At 41.7% G+C, this 21,323-nt stretch overlaps 1 long non-coding RNA gene across 1 annotated transcript in view; it reads left to right on the top strand.

The window, feature by feature from the left end:
* Positions 1 to 19,720, top strand: part of LOC129635183 (uncharacterized) — a 236,949-nt gene extending 217,229 nt beyond the window's left edge. The window contains exon 5 of the long non-coding RNA XR_008706142.1: positions 19,617 to 19,720. This is a non-coding gene — a long non-coding RNA (uncharacterized LOC129635183). The remainder of the gene's footprint in view (positions 1 to 19,616) is intronic.
* Positions 19,721 to 21,323: the final 1,603 nt, after the last annotated feature.

The following is a 21,323-nucleotide window of genomic DNA, read 5'->3' as shown; positions in this document are numbered from 1 at the left end:
ACAACAAAACAAAATATATGTTGCAAACCCCTAGAGCTATCACCTGAATAATGAAAATAAAATAATAATAATGCAAACACATATAGCTAAAAAGTCAACAGATAGAATGGAATTCTTAAAAAAATATATAAACTAGCCCTAAGAAAAGCAGGAAGGGAAAAACAGAAGAATAAAAGACAAATGAAACAAATAGGGAGTGAATAGTAAAACAGTAAGCCTAATTCCCCATCAGCATGTCGACTCCAGAGAGGCGAAGACCATGTTCATTTTTGTTCATGATTTATCTGAATGAGTAGGTAAGGGAGTGAGTGAATAACTATATGCTCTGAACAACAACTCCTCCAGTCCTGGGGTCTCCTCTGTGACTTCTTGTGATAAACATGGCATTTGTTGATGTTCTATTCACCAGAAAGTTTTCAACAAGTTTCAGTGTGTGACTTTTTGAGTAACTCCTTGAAATGTGTGGAAAGACATGGGCTGAAACTTGAATTGGATAATCCTTCATGTTGAAATCAGTCCCATTTCTCTACATGGGATTTCTTTACATGGGAACTTGCTGTAGAAAGGGTGTTGCCTAAGGCGGTCCACCAGGGTTTGGTGGGTTACTTTTGCTTTTGATGTGAGACATAACTGTTGAAAAACTAATAACAAATAATTTGATTATATGGCCAATTTTGATTTGGTGGGGATTCCAACTTTAGGGAAAAGTAGAAAGACTCCAATCAAGTTCAAGGATTTCATAGAGTGAAAATGAGAAGTAGGGATCCTTCTAAAGACTGAGATAGTCTAAATATTTCTGAATTTTTAAATTTCTGAGTTTAAATTAAATTTTTAAAATTTATGACATTTAAATATTGATACTTCAAGATTTTTTTTTAATACCCTAAGGGACTCTTATTTTGAGGACAACGCCTATTTGATGAGTTTCCACTGAGGATAGTTTTCCCATCAGAAGTGGTGTAGGAGTAGAATGAATGACTAATACATTTTACAACTATTTATTGAATATTGATTGTGGGCACTTAGGATTTTAATTTTTTTATCAACTGAAAAAATATGACAAATGGGGGGGACTCACTTTAATAGAAGCTAGGTATAGAGAGGAACAGATTGGAAATGGGAAGAGGGTCCTTATTCACCAGTTATTTATGTAATGTCTGCTTTCTCAAAGGAATTTTGGAATTCAACAGGAGACCTGAGGTCATAAAACCTCATTTTAACTCCCACTCTGTGACTTCCCTGGTGGTTCAGTGGTAAAGATTGCTTGCTAATGCAGGAGACAAAGGTTCAATCCCTAGGTCAGGAAGATCCCCTGGAGAAGAAAATGGCAACTGACTCCAATATTCTTGCTTGGGAAATCCCAAGGACAGAGGACGCTGGCGGGCTAGAGTTCGTGGGGTCGCTAAGAGTCAGACACGACTGAGCGACTAAGCAACAACTGCCACTTAGCAGCATGTTACCCTAGAACAAGCCATGTGGCTTTTCTGAGGCTGGGCTTTCTTCTCTGTAAAGTGGAAAAGTAATTTTTATAACTTAATTTTCTACAGAAAAATGACACCTTTTCCACAGACCTAAGAAGAAATGAGAAATTAGATGTGAAACAGTGTAGTGCTAAGTGAGTATGAGAATAATCACAACCAAGAAGAAAAATGTAAAGGAAAAGAATTACCTTTAAAATTTATTTGCTCTTTTTACTTTTATGGAGTTTGATGCAATACTAAATGGTTTACATGTTTCATTTTGATATCTTCCATAGTGCTTTTGTTAGTAATAGTGCCATGTTAAATAGCAAACCAGCCAGTAATACACCCAGATGCATAGGGAACTAAATATTCAATAAAGGTAGTATTTAAAATCAGTAGAAAAGAAGGATTATTCAGTGCACAGTTTGGGGAGATATAAAGTTCAATTCTTGCCCATATAAATTCTATAAGCATGTAAAATTTAAATTTAAAAATGAAATCATAAAAATACTAAATGAAAATGTTGATATATATCTTAAGCATCTTGCTTGGAGTGAGGAAATTTTTTCAAAGAAAGACAACAAAACCTAGCAGCTATAAAATGTGTGATTCATTGACTCATACAAAAACCTGCTACACAGAAAAATACATTGCAACACATAAGAAAGAAGAGATCCTTTTTTTTTTTTTTCTGTTAAAGAGCTATAACAAGTTTGGAAGAAAAACAATGAAATTGGATAAATGATATGAACAGGAAATCCACAGAAAATAAATAAAATGGATTCTAAATGTATAAATATGTTCAACCTCATTCATTATTAAAGAAATGTAAATGGAAACAAATGGAAACATCGGTTTCCCACTCTTAAGGTTGACAGATATTGAAAAGAATGGAAGTGTAGCGGAGATTCACTTTCTTTTTTTTTTAGAAGTTAGAAGTTAACACCCTCATATGCTATGCGTGAAAGACAGTTTGGTGCAACTTCTTTGAACAACATTTGACAAAATCTGCCAAACTTCTGCTTTCCCTTCCCTTAGACAGCAAAGATATCTATACATGATCATTTACGATAATATTTTTTTAGTAGCAAGAAACTGAAAAAATACCTTGATTGTTCATTAGTAGGGAATAATTAAAAATTTATGGAACATCTGTAGAGTGGAAAAGTGTGAATCCAGAAAGGAAGACTGAATTAGAGCTTTATTATAGCTCTAAGATATATTGTTATGTGATTAGAGCAAAATCCTAAACAACAGGTATAGTATTTTGCCCTTTGGGTTATAAAAAAATAAAACATTTTTGCATATTTATATTAGTAGTCTCAAAGGAATTAAAAGGCAGCTACTCAACAAATGTTCTTTAAATGGATTAATTCATTTGCTTTAATCTATGACATAATAGGCTCTGGCTGCCTTTGAGGAAGCCATGCTTTTCAAGGCTTAAGTCTGTCAGAATTCCTCTTTATTAGTTTTTAGTGTGTTCAGAAGAATCCTCTCTCTCACACACACACACATTTGTATATGCTTTCCTTTAAATGATGAATAAACATGAGGGAATATATCTGCTAATGAATTTCTATAAGTAACAATTAACAATCAATGGAGCTTCTAGAAATCAAGACTTTTCCAGCTGTAAATGACATAAGCTAAAACCAAACTATCCTATGCAAAAGAGGGTATTTATAGGTCTTGCTTTATGCACAGCCATATTGACAGGCTCAAATGATGTCATCAAAGTATGACTTTTCTCCCCTTCTTTCAGCTCTCTTTTTTTTTTCACGGTTTGATTTCATTCTTTCCAAATATAGCAGGTGGGCATCTTTCATCTGTGGGGCTATAGGCTGTAAGCAAACTTGGGTTCACATTGTTTTACTCCTTGAAACTAGAAGGTGAAGTAAACTCTTATTCTGTTCCAAAGTAGGCACGGACTTGGATTGATCCAGTTGAAGGTGGACAGACAGGGGCGAGGTACTGCAGACTCTGGGCTGTTGACAAAAACTACTGTGACTAGCAGGGCCACCAGAATCACATAATTCAAATCACATATTTTCTTACAATGGTTCCATTCAAGTGGACCTATTGAGCATTTTTCAGCACTGTTGATTAGGTTACAACCCATTCCTTATAGATATAACATGGTAAATGCTAACTCACAATTCTTCTTTTCTTGAAGGTCAAGAATAAAGAAGCTGAAATTGGTATGTATTGAGAAATAAAGAGGAACACTATCTTTTTTCTCTCTTAATAGCTTCTTCCTTATATTGGCTAAAAATAAAAACCTGGACTTTGGTCCAAATCAGGGTTTTCAACAGAGGCACCTATTTGATGAGTTCATTAAGAGATGGATCATATTTGACAGGCTTGCTGTTGTGCCCCCAGCACCTGGTACACAGCTTGGGATATAGTAGTTGCTCAATGAATATTTGTTGAGGCAAAGAAGGAAGGAAGGAAAGAAAAGAAAGAAGAAAGGGAAGGAGGTAGGCATGAAGGGAATTGGTCTAGCAATATACAGGGTTAGATGCTCAAGGAAAAACTTTTGACTTTAATGTGAAACTTTTGATGCTAAGATTCATGGGTAGTCTTATCAAACAACAAAACTATAAAGACTGAAATCATTTTTAAGCAGAGATTGATAATAGTTAAGGCGAGAGAAATAAAAAGTGTGCCTCATATATGTATTTTATTTAGCATTTGGTTTCTCCAGAACATTCATTTCATTTTAAATGGTTATGACATTTTAGTAAATTATCCAAAGCATGTTATTCTCATTCTTGGTTACCTACACCATCAGGAACTCTCTCCATCTGGACAATGAAACTGAAGGCAATGCATTACTACTTACCTTTCCCTTGGATGAAATACCCAAGAGATATCCTGAGAATATTTTGCACAGAGTGGAAACTTACAGTGGAAACATTTGGATAACATTAGGAGATAGCACAGAGAAGGCAATGGCACCCCACTCCAGTACTCTTGCCTGGAAAATCCCATGGATGGAGGAGCCTGGTAGGCTGCAGTCCATGGGGTCGCACAGAGTCGGACACGACTGAGTGACTTCACTTTCACTTTTCACTTTCATGCATTGGAGAAGGAAATGGCAACCCACTCCAGTGCTCTTGCCTGGAGAATCCCAGGGACGGGGAGCCTTGGTGGGCTGCTGTCTATGGGGCTGCACAGAGTCAGACACGACTGAAGCGACTTAGCAGCAGCAGGAGATAGCACATAATTTGAAAACTATCAAGTATAGAAATATAGACAAATTCCAATAGGTGTTATGAATAATGGGAATGGAATTGGGATGGCTATGGACTGGAACTATTGGCAATGAAAACATTAATAGGATTTGGAATAGTTGAGAAGAGTTCATAAAGAAAAATAACAATGGGGAGGCAGAGTCAAGAGCACCAGGAAAGATAGAAAGGCACAGGATGTGCTTGGGACCCAGTAAGGGAATTCCAATTGCTGGAGTACAGACGAGAGAGGAAAGCAAAGCATGCATAATGGGCCAGGCTCAGAACTCGCATGTTAAGGAGAGATGTTTGATAGCCATGAGGAAGCTATTGGAAGTTCTTGAGTCTAGGACTGACATGAAGAAAGTATGTAAGGAAGATTAACTCTGTGTTGGGTAGATAAAGAAGTAGAGAGATCAAAAGCAGGAAGGATTGGAAGGTATGTTAGGGCTATGACCACAAAAGAGTGGGCAGGTAGTTCTAAAACAGACACTACCAGGATGATTTTTAAGCTTGAGATGCTGACCAAGCCCTTTAAGGGAAAAGAGAAGTTTTATGGTTTCCAGTGTTGACATGTATCTTTTAGTATAATGTTGTCTATGTGTACACTAACATAAATGTAGGAATAAATTGTTTCTTTCATGGCTTGGAAACAGCAAAACAAAGTTATAAACTAAATGCAAATAAAATTACAAAATAACTACAGTTTGGGCAGATAAATTTAATTAGGTGTAAAAAGAAGTTCTGTTTAACTGAAAATAATTCTCTATTTACACCTGCTCTGACAAGGTCCTTTGAAGTTTGACTTGCCTGTACTCACTCGAGTCTCAAATCTCCCATCACAGGTTTTCTGTTTGCACTGTTGCAAAACTTTTGTTGTATGAAGTTCTGTGATGTCGTTAGACTTTCATTTGCTGTGAACACATCACTTATTTATTAAGATTTCTCATATTTTTTTTCATTAGCCATGACAACTAACTATATCAGGCTCCTCTGTCCATGGAATCCTCCAGATAAGAATACTGGAGAGGGTAACCATTCCCTTTACCAGGGATCTTCCCAACCCAGGGATTGAACCTGGGTCTCCTGCGGATTTCTTACCATCTGAGCCACCAGGGAAGCATTGTATTACTTTGGAGCCAATGCCAATTTGCTTATAAACACAACAAATATAGGCATTTAAATCTCATAATGGCACCCCACTCCAGTACTTTTGCCTGGAAAATCCCCTGGACGGAGGAGCCTGGTAGGCTGCAGTCCATGGGGTCGCTGAGGGTCAGACACATCTGAGCGACTTCACTTTCACTTTTCACTTTCATGCACTGGAGAAGGAAATGGCAACCCACTCCAGTGTTCTTGCCTGGAGAATCCCAGGGACGGGGGAGCCTGGTGGGCTGCTGCCTATGGGGTCACACAGATTCGGACACGACTGAAGTGACTTAGTGAGTGAATGAGTAATACAGGTGACCCAAGTATTAAAAGTGTTTGAATGGTTATAAAAGTCAAATGAAAAATTTTAATTTTATCATAGGATGCCAAAGAATGTGTGGATCTCTGAAACGCCACTGAGAAGTAGAAAACCTGTAGAAAGGTCTCCTGGGCCTACAGCCTCTTTCTAAGGGAGCTGCCTTTTCTAAGCCTCTGCTGCTTAAGTGACCATGTCCTGTGCCTTATCACCCATTTGCCTTTCTCCACCCGCACCCTCTCTGGCCACTGTGGGTTGGGTCAGGAAGGGAGGGTGCACTTGAGCCAAGGATATGCAATCCACTGGCTGGTCAGTAGCCAGAAAGTTTTAGACAGCAAAAAGAGAGTTGGCTGCATTTCCTCCCTCCCACTTCTCTCCCCGAAATATGGAGAGAATTTGCCAGTTGAGAACACATATAAATACAGAAAGGTGGTGTCAAAACAGGACTAGAGACCTATGTTGCCCATGAGCAATGTGTAGTTATGGAGAAATGGATATCATAAGCATTTTGAATCACTGCTCAAGTTCCAACATCAATACATCCAGCACAAGTTAGGTTAAGCAAAAAAGGAAATGTATTGCTCCAAGGTAGGAAAGTCAATCATTTCACTTGGACCAAGTTTTTCTCCTCCCAGGAGTTCTCCTTTCCTCTATGATTGCTTCATTTCCTGATACTATGTAACGGTAAGAAGGAAAGTGGATATACCTCTCCACCAAATAAGAAAAGTCTTCTTGTATTTCATTAACTCTAACCAAATCTATAGGTCCATCCCTGAAGAAATTTATGGGACCTAGTATTGTGATTCACATGCCCCATCCTAAGAGTGATGAATGGTGTTGTCAGATCTTCTTAAAGTACATGGACTGAAAACAGCATGTTTTCCAGAGGAGAACTAGAAGGGTGGAGGTAAGTTTGAGAACAACATTACTTATCCACTACACATCCTTTCTCTGCACCCAGTTTCTTTGTAAAATGGTGATAGGAATCCTGCTCTGCCCTCCACTCAAGGCAGTTGTGAAAATAAAGTGAGGCAGTGTGTAAACACATTTGTCAACTATAAAATACATACAACATGAAGTAATATTTCTTTAAAGGATTTTTATCCCCCCTTGCCAACATCCGCTGGATCATTGAAAAAGCAAAAGAGTTCCAGAAAAACATCTATTTCTGCTTTATTGACTATGCCAAAGCCTTTGATTGTGTGGATCACAATAAACTGTGTAAAATTCTGAAAGAGATGGGAATATCAGATCACCTGACCTGCCTCTTGAGAAATTTGTATGCAGGTCAGGAAGCAACAGTTAGAACTGGACATGGAACAACAGACTGGTTCCAAATAGGAAAAGGAGTACATCAAGGCTGTATATTGTCACCCTGCTTATTTAACTTCTATGCAGAGTACATCATGAGAAACACTGGGCTGGAAGAAGCACAAGCTGGAATCAAGATTGCCGGGAGAAATATCAATAACCTCAGATATGCAGATGACACCACCCTTATGGCAGAAAGTGAAGAACTAAAAAGCCTCTCGATGAAAGTGAAAGAGGAGAGTGAAAAAGTTGGCTTAAAGCTCAACATTCAGAAAATGAAGATCATGGCATCTGGTCCCATCACTTCATGGCAAATAGATGGGAAACAGTGGAAACAGTGTCAGACTTTATTTTTCTGGGCTCCAAAATCACTGCAGATGGTGATTGCAGCCATGAAATTAAAAGATGCTTACTCCTTGGAAAGAAAGTTATGACCAACCTAGACAGTGTATCAAAAAGCAGAGACATCACTTTGCCAATAAAGGTCCAGCTAGTCAAGGCTATGGTTTTTCCAATAGTCATGTATAGATGTGAGAGTTGGATTATAAAGAAAGCTGAGTGCCGAAGAATTGATGCTTTTGAACTGTGGTGTTGGAGAAGACTCTTGAGAGTCCCTTAGACTGCAAGGAGATCCAACCAGTCCATCCTAAAGGAGATTAATCCTGAGTGTTCATTGGAAGGACTGATGTTGAAACTGAAACTCCAATACTTTGGCCACCTGATGTGAAGGGCTGACTCATTTTAAAAAACCCTGTTGCTGGGAAAGATTGAAGGCAGGAGGAGAAGCGGATGACAGAGGATAAGATGGTTGGATGGCATCATCGACTCAATGGACATGAGTTTGGGTAAACTCCGGGAGTTGGTGATGGACAGGGAGGCCTGTCGTGCTGCAGTCCATGGGGTCACAAAGTGTTGGACACGACTTAGCGACTGAACTGAGCTGAACTTGTCAAATACATAAGAACATAATCAAGCTTCCTGGGTACTCCCCACCCTACTGACAGCAGATTCAATTTTTCTGGGACCAGTTCCTCTAGCCGAATTCCGGGATATTCCCCTTATTTTATTTTGGGCAGCATTTGTGTGTCATAATATGCAAATATTGCTATTTTAATGGCAGCTGCTAGAGGTTTATAGGACTTCCCTTGTGGCTCAGATGGTAAAGAATCTGCCTGCAATGCGGGAGACCTGGGTTCAATCCCCTGGTCAGAAAGATCCCCTGGAGGAGGGCTTGGCAGCCCACTCCAGTATTCTTGCCTGGAGAATCCCCATGGACAGAGGAGCCTGGCGGGCTACAGTCCATGGGGTCACAGAGAGTTGGATATGACTGAGCAACTAAGCACAGCACGGCACAGCACAGAGTTTTATAGAGTCATTAATTTTAATAGTCTGAAGGTTTTCTCATTTTCCAGAGTCGTTCACTTTACAGCTTAGAAGACATGTACTACTTTCATTTTTACTGGAGTTTGGGCTGGCAGACAATGGTCGTAGTTCCAAAGAGGAAGGGCACTCTAAGAAAGATAACAGCTTCTGCATATTAAACGCTTCCTTGATTTTGAAATGTACGTGATTCAGAGAGCCAAAGAATATTACATTCTTTGTGTGTATTCTTTGGGACAGTGCACAGTTTGATGCAAGAGTTGTTAGGGTAGTTTGGTATTTAGATAAGCAACCCCTCCCGAGGGATGGCCATTGATGAGAGGGGCAACAGATTTGGAGCCCAGAAAATACTCTCATGCGGCAACAATGAGAGCTAATCAACAGGACCTACTTGCTGGGTTTCTTTGATTTGAAAACTGAGCCCAGATATGCCTTAAAGAAGCTGTAAAATAAGGCATAGATGGAAAAATTCTAATAGGACTTTGTCTTCTAAATTGGAAAAATGTAGGTGAACTTCTTGAATTCACATCACTGTGTTGAATACAAATCCCATCATCAATTCCAAGAAAATTCAATATGTAATTTTGGCTGCATTTTCTGTATAACCTGTCAACATAAGGGCTATAGAATTTGTTACTAGGTAACATTGGAGGAAGATGGCTTGGAAATACATCAATTACTCTGCAGTTTTCAGGCCACTCTGGCACAGAGTGCCTTTGTATGAATAACAAAATGGCGTCTGCTCCAAATGGACCAAGAACAGGAAAGCTCTTTCTCCTCTGTGCTAATAAACACAGTGTTTTCCCAAGGCCCATGGCTGGCTCTGGCAGCCCCTTGGCTGGTGTCCTGTGAGCAGGCACAGGTTATACACTCCCAGGGAGAACACCTGGCAAAGTATGAATCCTAGTTTGTTAGAATTAGAGGGAATAGGAGGGGGCAAAAGTCATATTTGTTGTTTTAGTTAGCATTTTTGGGGTGCTTCCTTGGAGCAGAGGTTCTTAAGGAAGGATCTTGATAAAAAATTAACTGAAGATATATTTTAAAATTTGGGTGTGTAGTTCTCAAGCCAAGAAATTCCTATTTAGGATGAGTGGGTTAAGGACTAGATATGTGCATCTTTTTTTTTTTTTTTTTAATTAAAAAATTTTTTTGGCTGCACTGGGTCTTCATTTCTGCCTGCCGACTTTCTCTAGATGTACCAAGTGGGGGCTACTCTCTAGTTGCTTTGCACGGGCTTCTCAATTGTGGTGGCCACTCTCGTTGTAGAGCATGGGCCTCAGTAGTTGTGGCCTACTGGCTTTGTTGCCCCACAGCACGTGGGATCTTCCTGGACCAGGGATAGAACCCATGTTCCCTGCATTGGAAGGTGGATTCTTAACCACTGGACCACCAAGGAAGCCCTAGACATATGCATCTTGAGAATACTTCCCGGAATATTCTGATGCTCAGCCCTGACACTATCAATTATTTCTCTTTGGAATTACCGGAAGCTCTCTTTCTTCTCCTCATTCAGTTCAGGGGCTCCTTGATATGTGGCCAGAAATAGCCCTATGAGAAACTCCTATTCCCTGCATACGGCTTTGCTATAAAGTCATTCCTGCCTCCTCTGAATTCCTTCAGTGCTTTGTCTTGCTCACACAAAACTTATCACCATGTTCTGTATTGGAGTTACCTATGAACATGTCTTATATCCTAACACACAAACCCTGAAAAGGCTAAGACTCTGTGACACCCAGAGGTCACACACTGGGGCCCTTGGGTTGCATGCCATCTATCAATATGTTTTCCTTGGCCCTTAGAGTATTTAAAACTTTTTTTCAATTACTTGCCAGCTTTTAAAATCATGGAGGTTTTCCTCCAACCCCTGAATTTCCCCCTAAATATGATGACCATTGTGCAACAATTTTTCTGTTGCAATATCTGAAGTCCTGTCAACATAGGCTCCACATTCTTGCATCGTTGACTGGAGCTGAGTACATATCCCCTTTCAAATGGGAGTCACCCCCTTCAGTTCGCTGCAGTCCCCACCACTCCTTGTCATCTTACACTAGACTGCTTCTTTCATTACCTTTCTCACCTGGCACCAGTTAAGTATTAGAATTTGTAACCCCATTAAAGGCTTCCCTGGTGGCTCATTGGTAAAGAACCTACCTGTCAATGCAGGAGATGCAGGTTCAGTCCCTGGGTTAGGAAGATCTCCTGGTGAAGGAAATGGCAATCCATTCCAGTATTCTTGCCTGGGAAATCCCATGGACAGAAGCAGCCTGGCAGTTTACCGTCCATGGGGTCTTAAAAGAGTTGGACATGACTTAGCAACTAAACAACAACATCAACCCCATTAAGCAATTTTGATTTCTTCACAGTATCTGACTTTTTTAGGTGCTTTGTAAATATTTGTCCAATGGCAAAATGAAAGTATAAACTGCTCCAGGGGGATGGGTGCTTAAGTGGGATTCCTTCTCTGAGCTGCAGATATGAGTTCATAAGAAGAACAAAATAGTGTATTATATTAGATTTTGTATTGTGGCTTTCCCCAGTAAAGAATCAGGAGCTGGTTCCTCATTTTCAGGAGCTTTATCTAAATCTCTTTACTTATCAGCTGCCAAGCAGCTAAGCAGTCTTTCTCAAGCTAAAGGAAATTGATACTAAGCATGTGAATTTGAGTGAGCAGGTTGTTCTCACCAGGTCTCTCCCTGGATTTTTGTGTGGTAGCCTGCTATTTATCAGGGTTTTCAAAATTGGCTTCATATTTCTCTCCACTGGGAATCCCTTTGGGCTGAGCAGTTCTTGCCCAGGAATATCCTTTTTTTATGGCTTCCAGGATCATTATCATGGTTTTTGGGAGATATAAATAAAATAGTGCTTTCAGCAATTGTTTTGGAAGTGCAATCTCATCTCTTTAGCTCTATAGTTAAAATTCCTCATTCCCTTCCCATGTCTTATGTAGGATGTGAACAACTTGACAAAATATTAGGAGACGTGATAATTTTACAGTTTTATTGGTCTTGTGCTCATTTTTACCTATTCTTAATGGCAAATGATACTGTTTTTCTTTATATAATATTGATATTATTGTTAAGCTTTCCTTTAAAATATTTTACATAAAAGTTAAGTTTGTTGAAAGAAAAATAAAGAAATAATAGTTCTGATGGAATGAGGCTGTCACAGAAATGATAAGTTTGCTATGGCTTTGACACTTGTTCAGGAAAGATTAAATTTTAAGATAAAGTCTGAAGTCTTCCACAACAGGATGCTGCCCATCTCTTTGGCCTCAGCTCCCACTAATTTCTTTCTCCCTTTTCTACTGTACATCCTAATGGAACAGGAACTTTTTACTGTTCCTCAAGTATATTGGGAGGTTTCCCCACCTTTCAGAAATGGCGTCACGATGGCTAAAGGTTTTCTTCCTGGAAAGCACAGGGTATTCGCTCTGCTAAAGGCATCCGCTGGACCCCCACTCCAGCCTCACCATCTTGTTCCTGTGGCTGATGCTTTTCAGCCTTCATTTGCAGCTGCACTGCAGCCCCCTCCAGAGTCTTGCTGGACCAGCCTATATAATGCAGGCCTTGCTTCCTATTTTGTTCATAGCATCCTACTTCTTTCCTTCCTAGTTCTTTATAAAAACTATTAAAAAAAAATCTTATTTCCTCTCCTGGCTATTAAAAATCTCTCCCACTGCATTATGAGTTCCTTGAGGACAGGGCCCTCGCATCCTACTCACTGCTGCATTCCCTAACAGCCAGCAGAGTGCCAGGCAAACATAGATAGTTTCTCAGTAGATATCTGATGAATGTGTGGATGTTCTTCTTGCCTTTGTACCTTGGTGAATTCCTTCTCATAAGGTCCATCTAATTCATGAACTACTCACCCGAGGACTTCTGCACCCTTCTCTACCAAGACAGAATAGTTTATCTCTTCTCTGGGTTCACAAAGCATCATCTCCACATGATCATTATAGTATCAAACACATTGTAACTGAGTTAAAGGTCTATTTACCCAAAAAGACTGTGAGCTTCTTGAATACACAATACCTCTATCCTGGCCCCACCATCTAGTATTCATCCTCTGTTTCTAACTGTGGTGCTATTAACACCAAGGGAAACCATCTCCTTCTAATGACATTGTGTCTAGAACTGACTGGGGTGGAAAGTGAGGAGGGAGAACAAAGACAATGAGAAAACTTTCTTGGTGTTTGTGGGATGTTCAAGCTAAGTATGCATGGCTTGTAGAAATGCCCATAAAACATCTTAATAAAAGGTGCTATTTCTTTAGAGAATTGTTTTGCTTTAGGTAAATCCTCCCACTCAGAAATCTCCAACATGATGCTTCCATCTGCAGAAAAAAAACAAAAACAAAAAAACGAAACTTTACCACCTAGTGGTAGAAATCATGAACTACAGACATACATTTGTCACTCATTTATCCTTTCTCCCACTCAGCAGCTATTTACTGACCACTTATTATGTGCCAATAATTGATGCAGACAAGTCTCTGTCCTTATTTAGTCGCTCATGTAGTGATCACTTTCTTTGGGTTGTGAGTCATGGTTTTTGGAGCTTTGGTGTCAACCTGTTTAGATAAATAGGGAGGCCAGGTTTGTTGGTACAAAGGTCAAACGTTGGCACCTCAGGGCTCACACAAGTTGATTTTTAAAAATATAAACAAGTTGGAGAGGCTTACGTACACAGAGAGACTACATGTACTTCTTGCTTCTCTGGCAAACAGTGCCTTGCATTCTTGCGTTTCAACAATTGGCTGGAACTGAGAAGCAGCTTGTCCTTCTGGCTGGGGTGACTTCATCAGCCCCACACTGGCTCTCTTGTTCACTTACTCAGTTGTGTGTGATCTCTTTTTGGACATTCAGATGCTTGGTTGATTTGTATTCTCTTTTATTCTTACAGAAGGACATCTCCAAATCTCTACAGTACTTCCAAGAAGGCCCTTCTTTCCAGCAAAGGCAATTATAACTGAACAATTATCAAGGAGATAATATGCTTCTTGATGACCCCTAGATTAAGGACCATTTAGTTTTCTGGGTTTCTGTCCTTAGAAAAAACCTCTTTGCTCAGATCCTGCCCCCTACCCCGCCACCATACTTGGTTATTTCCCTTTCCTACCTTGCTTGGCGAGGTAGAAGATTGTTGTGGAGATGTTGAATTTTTCTCCCACTTCTTTGTTCAACAGAGACTTAATGGACATTTCCTAAGGGCCAGGGCCTCTACTTCATGTGGGAGACGTAGCCGAGGATGCAACACAGGCACTTATTGGAGTGGCAGTGTGGCTTTCATAAAAAGGTCCACGATGCCATGGGAATGTATAAAAGAAACTCTGGACCTAATGTAGGGGTGGAAATGGGATTGGAGAGTGTCCCTGGAGAAAGTAACATTGAACCTCAACCCTTAGGGTCAACAGGAATTAGCAAGGGAAAAGAAAACCTTCACAGATGCCCAGATTCAAGAAAACTGTTGGATGTGGAGAGAGACATTTAGTAGTACTTGTGAGGTCTGTGGAGAAGCACAGACTTCATTCTGTGGGAGATAGGGAGCCATAAGAACCCACAGTCAGGGGCTGTATGTACATGTTCACATCTGTGCTTTCAGAAGATCCTTCCACCCAGAAATCCGTTTTAAGAGATTTGGCTGAGAGCTAGGACTGCTGGTTCTCTTGGACCCCTCCTGTTCAGTTTTGTACTGGACAGTCTGGTGGTGAAGGACTCAGGGAGAAGCCCCTCTGGCAGCCTGGAGGCACAGCACTAGTGGCAGCCTCCCATCCCTGTGGCAGCTCTTGTTTTGCCCTTTGAATTCTTGTTTTTCTGTCTCCACTTTCCTGGGAGTTCTCTGTTTTCTCCGTAGTTCCTTGCCACTTTCCATGTAATTCAGGCATCTTCCTGGAGCTGCTGTGGGTTTGTGGTTGCCTGAAGCACAGCAACAAGGTCCTGAACTCCCCACTCACCCCAGGGAGCCCTTATATCAAAAAGTTAGCTTCAAAGCCTACTTGGAAGTTGTCGATATGAAGCAAAAAGTCAACAAATCTTTCCCTGGAGTCTTGGCACCGGAAGACCTTTTTCTTTTTCCTTTTGCTCCATTCGCTGCCGGTTAGCAGGCTGAACTTCTGCCTACTCAGCAGATCCCCATGGCAGCTCGCAACTGGGCTGTAGTAGCGCCTGTGGAGCTGGAACGCGATCCCACCCCCTACCTCGTCAGGAGCCCTTCCCTTTCTGACAGTGGCCCGTCTTCTTTCAAAATGAACTGGTGTAGGCGCCCAACACACCCACATTCTGCTTTGAACTGCTGTAGCTGCTGGCCGTGTCATTTCAGGAAATTTATTCCACCACCTTGGGTTCAAGTTTCCTTGTCTGTAAAACGGGAATGGTAGTCCCTGTTCTGCTTACTTCATATAGTCATTTTGAAGAGGAGAAAATGACTACAGATCATTCAATCACTTACAAAACATTTATTGATTACTCAGCCATGTGCCGGCAGATGGGGGATGAAAGCTCTTGTTAAAATGCGACACACTACACAAATCCGACATTCTCAGATGCAAGAGTTCACTATCGACTGGGTCGGGCTGGGTGTGTTTGTTCTGCTTCCCTCATCTGTCTTGCTCCAGGTAGAAGCAACCACTAGTTACCCAAGTACAGCCCATCCATAAGCATTCATGGCAAAGCTTTAGCAAGAGACAATAAACAGAAGATATCAGCTAGCAATTGAAAGATCTTTGGTGACAAACCTGGTGTGTGTTTGGAAACTTGATTAAGTCCTGTACCAGATGCTGTAAGAAGATGGTTGGCCATATTTTGCCTATTGCTCCAGCATTGACAAACAGGGCCCAAACAATGGACAAAGGAGTTAGTTCCTTATTCTAAAAAGAGTTTTCAACAGCTGGGGCCAGCCAGGACAGCCCTCTCCCCACAGATCTTCAGGGCTTCCTAAAAGCCTAAGCTAGCCTTACTACCATCCTCTGTCCTCCCCTCCAGGAGACATAATAGAAGTCTAGAAGAGGAGGACAGAAAAGGAAGGTTCCTACAGGGTCATTTTCATTGGGAGTGACGTGCTCATGAGAAGGTGTGTAAGGATTAGGGTCCCAGGGAGAAACAGACAGGACCTCACATTATGGCAATCTAGGGAAGGTTTATCTATAGAAAGAAACTGCAAAGGCTCACGTGGTCCAGCAGGGGTGGGAGCAGCAGAGCTCTCACCACTTTTGGGCACAAAGAAATTAGGAGAAGGGACTGAAACCAGAACCCGAAAGGAGAGAAACCTCCTCAGATCAGTTAGAGATCTCTTCAATGGCTGGTTAGGATATTGATGGCCCCCGGGAGCGCTAAAGAGAAAGGTGAAAATATGAGAGCTGTTTGGAAGACAGACTTCAGGAGGCTTGCAGACGGAATGGATTGTGAAGGAAGGAGGAGAGGGGAAAGGGAAATTTACAGGTTTCAGGTTTGGGCAACTGGGTGAATGATGGTGCTGTTAATTCTGACTGGGAACAGGGTGGGGATTGGAACATGGAGGATCAATATTTTGTTTGGGACCTGTAGGTTGAGATGACTAGAACGTCTAGATGGAGGTATCCAGTATTTAGTTGGATATGGCATCTGAGTTTCAGAAGAGACCTCAGCTAGAAATACAAAATTATACTATGTGTGAACAATTGTAATTACATCTATTAGAGGCTTCTGTGCAACATGTTCATGAGAACATGAAATTTGATGCTTACTAGGTGAAGAAATCAGTTCTTGGCATTTTGAAAAGTTGTTTTTGCTACCACCCTGGAATTATGGCCACACCTGGAAAGGTAATACCATTATGCTGGCCTATGCTAATTATTATCCATAAAATGGCTATTTTACAGTAGAAGGAATTATTCCCAGAGAAATGAAGTATAGTAGCTAGAGTTACTATTCTTGCAAGTTAGCAAAATCTCAGGTTAAAGCAGCTTAAATAGGCAGATTTATTGGCTCAGATCCAGGGGTGCTTTTTGACTACAGGCACAGTTTGATCTCAGTTGGTAAAGAATCTGCCTGCAATGTAGAAGATCCTGGTTTGATTCTTGGGTTGGGAAGATCCACTGGAGAAGGGATAGGTTACCTTGTCCAGTATTCTTGGGCTTCCCCTTTGGCTCAGCTGGTAAAGAATTCGCCTGCAATGTGGGAGACCTGGGTTTGATCCCTGGGTTGGGAGGATCCTCTGGAGAACAGAAAGGCTACCCACTCAAATATTCTGGCCTGGAGAATTCCATGGAGTATATAGTCCATGAGGTTGCAAAGAGTCGGACATGACTGAGCAAACTTCACTTTCACTTCACAGTTTGATCTAGAGGCTCAGAAAATGTCACTGAGGCACAGTGTCTGTACTTTTCTATTTGTTCTGCTTTTCGTCATGCATTTGTTGGCTTCATTCAGACTGGCTCAGATTCATAATAGCAAGATGGCAATTGCGGCTCCAAGCCTCACAAGCTCATGCCTTTAAATCCAGTGAACAGATAGCAAACCTATCTCTCCCAGAAGCCCTTTTACAGGTCTCAGATCTTCTCATTGGCTCTAACCAGGTCCTGTTCTTAGCCCTGCTCCGTCACTGTGGCCAGAGGGATAGGATATCCGAACTGGATTGAGGCCTTATGAGCTTACTTGAGAGCTGGGAGAAGTGTCAGTCCCCCATAAACACTAGGATTTCATAATAGGAATGTGTCCACAAGTGAACAGGGTGCTTCCACCTGAGAAGAGATGCTGGAGAGGGGACAAAAAAATAACCACAGGAAGAAGGGAACTGTTTGAGGTCGCTCACCTTGTCAGCATCATAGCTGGGGCTCAGGTTTTCACCCTATTTTACTTTCTTCAAACTCTCCTGCCTCTTGACAACTTTGTTTCCACCAGTGTTCCCAGAGATGTACGGTGATCAAAAGTCAGGAATGGGTTAATAAGAAAAATGTGTGTGTGTGTATGCTCAGTCGCTCAGTGGCGTCCAGTGCTTTTGCAACCCCATGGATTATAGCCCGCTAGGCTCCTCTGTCCATGGCATTTTCCAAGCAAGAATACTGGAGTGGGTTGCCATTTCCTTCTCCAGCAAATCTTTCTGATCCAGGGATCGAACCCTTGTTCGATCCTTGCACCTCCTACGTTGGCAGGCGGATTCTTTACCATTGAGGCCCCTGGGAAGCCTCAATAAGAAAAACAGTGGTACTGAAAAGCATTAGAGAAGTCACAAGTCCTTCAGGATCTTTCTCTGGCCCAGGGTAACAAATTGGTCAAAGTTGTCTTGGGAGTAACGAGAAGGAAGACAGTGCCCCAGATGGCAGGCAGGAAAGCAGGCTGGAGAGAAAAGCTACTGCTAACCACTGCCCCAGCCCACAGTCCCTCGGCCTGGAAGAAGTCAGACCATAAGCAGCCAGGAAACTTTCAAGGCCTGCAAAGAGCTGTTTAGGACCAGTTCACAGTAGTTTCTAAAACCGTCTCCAGTTCATTATTCACTGTCAAGTTATCCCACGTGACTTTGTCACTCTTTTCTCTCTGCCTTCTCCAGTCTCACAAAGTTTTGCTGGTTCTGGTTATTTTTAGCTCAGTATGGCCCTTGGGGATCACCAGATCCAACTCTCTTGTTTTGTAAAAGAGAGAAATGAGACTCAGTGTTTCTGAGTTATTAAGGTCACACACTTCCTATCAGAGTTGGTCACCCTACCGGGGTCTCCAGGCTTCCAGCCCATGGATTCCATGGCACCTGGTTGCTTCCTTTTTGTGGTCTTAGCAAGGTACCCAACTGGGCTTTGCCTTATTAAAGGGCTGAATGTTGTCCCAGCACTGACAGATCCAGGTCACTTTTATTGTAGAAGTAGAATGGGTTCTTGAAGGTTTGCACATTGATTTTTGAGAACTCAGGCACAATCCTCCTAAAAAAGGGATTTTGTTTTATAGGTTCTCAGTCTCACAAAATTGGGCTTCCCAGGTGTCACTAGTGGTAAAGAACCCACCTGCCAATGCAGGAGACATAAGAGATACAGGTTCAATCCCTGGGTTGGGAAGATCCCCTGAAAGAGGGCATGGCAACCCACTCCAGTATTCTTGCCTGGAGAATCCATGGACAGAGGAGCCTGGTGGGCTACAGCCCATGGGATCACAAAGAGTTGGACACAACTGAAGCGACTTAGCACACACCAACACAGTCTCACAAAATTCACTGGACCTGAGATACCATAGACCAATAGTGAAAATTAGTTAATTCCTATTTCTACTCTTAATAACTGGATATTAAACTTCACTTTGGGACTTCTTTTTAGGAAGGCTTTAGGGACTCCACAGGGTGCTGATTCTTTGCCAGTTTGTTTTCAGTTAGTCTGTAGTAGTGAAGTTGCTCAGTCGTGTCCGACTCTTTGCAACCCCATGAACTGTAGCCTACCAGATTCCTCCATCCATGGAATTCTCCAGGCAAGAGTACTGGAGTGGGTTGCCATTTCCTTCTCCAGGGGATCTTCTTGAACCAGGGATCGAACCCAGGTCTCCCACATTGTAGGCAGACGCTTTACCGTCTGAGCCACCAGGGAAGTCCTGGGTGGACTTCCAGTTAGTCCAGTCCAATTAGTCTGGGACCCACTTAATTTTTTGCTCTTGAATGATGGCTTCCCTTCTTTCTCAGAGCTGGCTTCAAGGGTTTGCAATCCATGTAGTTAGTTGCACAGGGACCCCCACTCAGCAGGTCTTGTGTTTAGTTTAATGCTCTGTTGTGGCTATCTTGAAATTCTTAATAATTTTATCTTTGAACTTGTGTTTTGTAGGTAAAGTCCAGTGGGACAATGGAGTGATCATGCATGTGAGCAAAGGAGATACACATGTAATATACATGTCCACTGATGATCCTTGAAGCCCAGTTTGCATATGACATTCGTGATGTCCCATGAACACAGAATTCAGCAGCACCCATGATGCATGGAAGTTCATCGAGACTCAAGTGAGTACCAGGCAAGTGTGCTATATGTACCACTGAGAGGTCATGTCTTTGTTCAAATCAGAACTTGCTTTGAAAACAAAAGGAAGACGGTGGCATTCTAAGAACCACAAGTGGCCAAGGGTCCCCATCATATCCTTTCTTATTCATGTTACTTCTCTGTATTAGACAACACTTAGGCTGAAAATTAGGACATAGGAAGAAAGGACGTTTCCTTCCTATAGTTCCTTTCTTCTTAGTCCTTCCTTACTCATAGGTAAGGTGAAGATAGGCAGTGTTGATAGAACATACAGGTAAAAAGAAGTGAAATAAAAGTTGAGTTAGTATTTCTGTAGCATTTCCATTGTTCAGGTAAGAAGGAAATGTGTGAACCACAAAAATACATGTTCAGCATGTGGATTTGGGGGAACACAATTCAGCCCATTACAAGGGCCTTTACACTATTTCTTCTTATAATAACCTTGAGGGAGCAGTCAGTACACATATTAGCTTACTAATTGCCAAGCTCTGGTAAGCTGCTAAAGATACCAGAGAAGACAGGCAGATTCCTGCTGTCATGTGAATTAAGCTCCAGTGGGAGATGGGCAAAAACAATTAAGCAAGTAACACAATTGCAGATAGTGGTAAGTACAAGTAAGACCATACATACAGTTCAGTGATAGAAAATAAAGTGGGTGAGATTTTTGATAAGTCATCAGGGAGGGCTTCTCTGAGGAGGTGACAGTTAATCAGGTTTAAACACTGAGAAGGATTCTTTAATGCGAATGAGCTCAGGAGAGGAAAGAGATCAGCAGGGGAAACAGCGAGCGTAAAGGTGCACAGGTGGGAAAGAGCTTAATAGGTTCTAGGTATTGACAAAACGCCAGTGTGCTGGAGCATAGGGTATATGTGGTGGTGCGATGACGTGGCAGGAGTGGGAAGAGGCAGGGCTCTGCTCAGCCTTGGTTTGGGAGTGTAAGATTGATTCCAAGTACAGCAGGGTTGCTGCCAGGACAGTGGCCTGGCCTGCTCTGCAGTGTGGAGGATGGCTTTGTGGTGGGCAGGAGTGGGAGGTAGAGAAGCTGAGTCCCAGAGGTGTTCAGTGACTGCCATTCACACCACTTCTGAAAGGCAGGGCGAGGCAGGTACACACTCTCGTTTGAACTGCTGTAGCTTCTGGGAAGTGTTATCCAGTCCCATAAACGTGGAGAAGGGTGCCCTCTGCTGTTCCAAGAACTCTTTAATTCTCATTTGATTTGAAGGCAGATCTTTTACAAACTGAAGAAAGGAATCTCCCTACTGTTGATTATGAAATTCTCCAATCACATTTTCAAAACAGACATATCAACATTTTTAAGTGAAGAGAAAAAGGGGGTGAAGAAGCTACCATCCAGTAGGTTCAACCTTCTAAGTAAAGCAGGGTTGGAAATGGAATGAGGTGGCCCTTTTATTTTTTCAGTCAATTCAGTTCAGTTCAGTTCAGTTCAGTCGCTCAGTCGTGTCTGACTCTTTGTGACCCCATGAATCGCAGCACGCCAGGCCACCCTGTCCATCACCA

Source organism: Bubalus kerabau, chromosome 1 (genome assembly GCF_029407905.1).
Source record: "Bubalus kerabau isolate K-KA32 ecotype Philippines breed swamp buffalo chromosome 1, PCC_UOA_SB_1v2, whole genome shotgun sequence".
In the NCBI taxonomy this organism is placed as follows: domain Eukaryota; kingdom Metazoa; phylum Chordata; class Mammalia; order Artiodactyla; family Bovidae; genus Bubalus; species Bubalus kerabau.
This window is presented reverse-complemented; position numbering and strand designations above follow the sequence as displayed.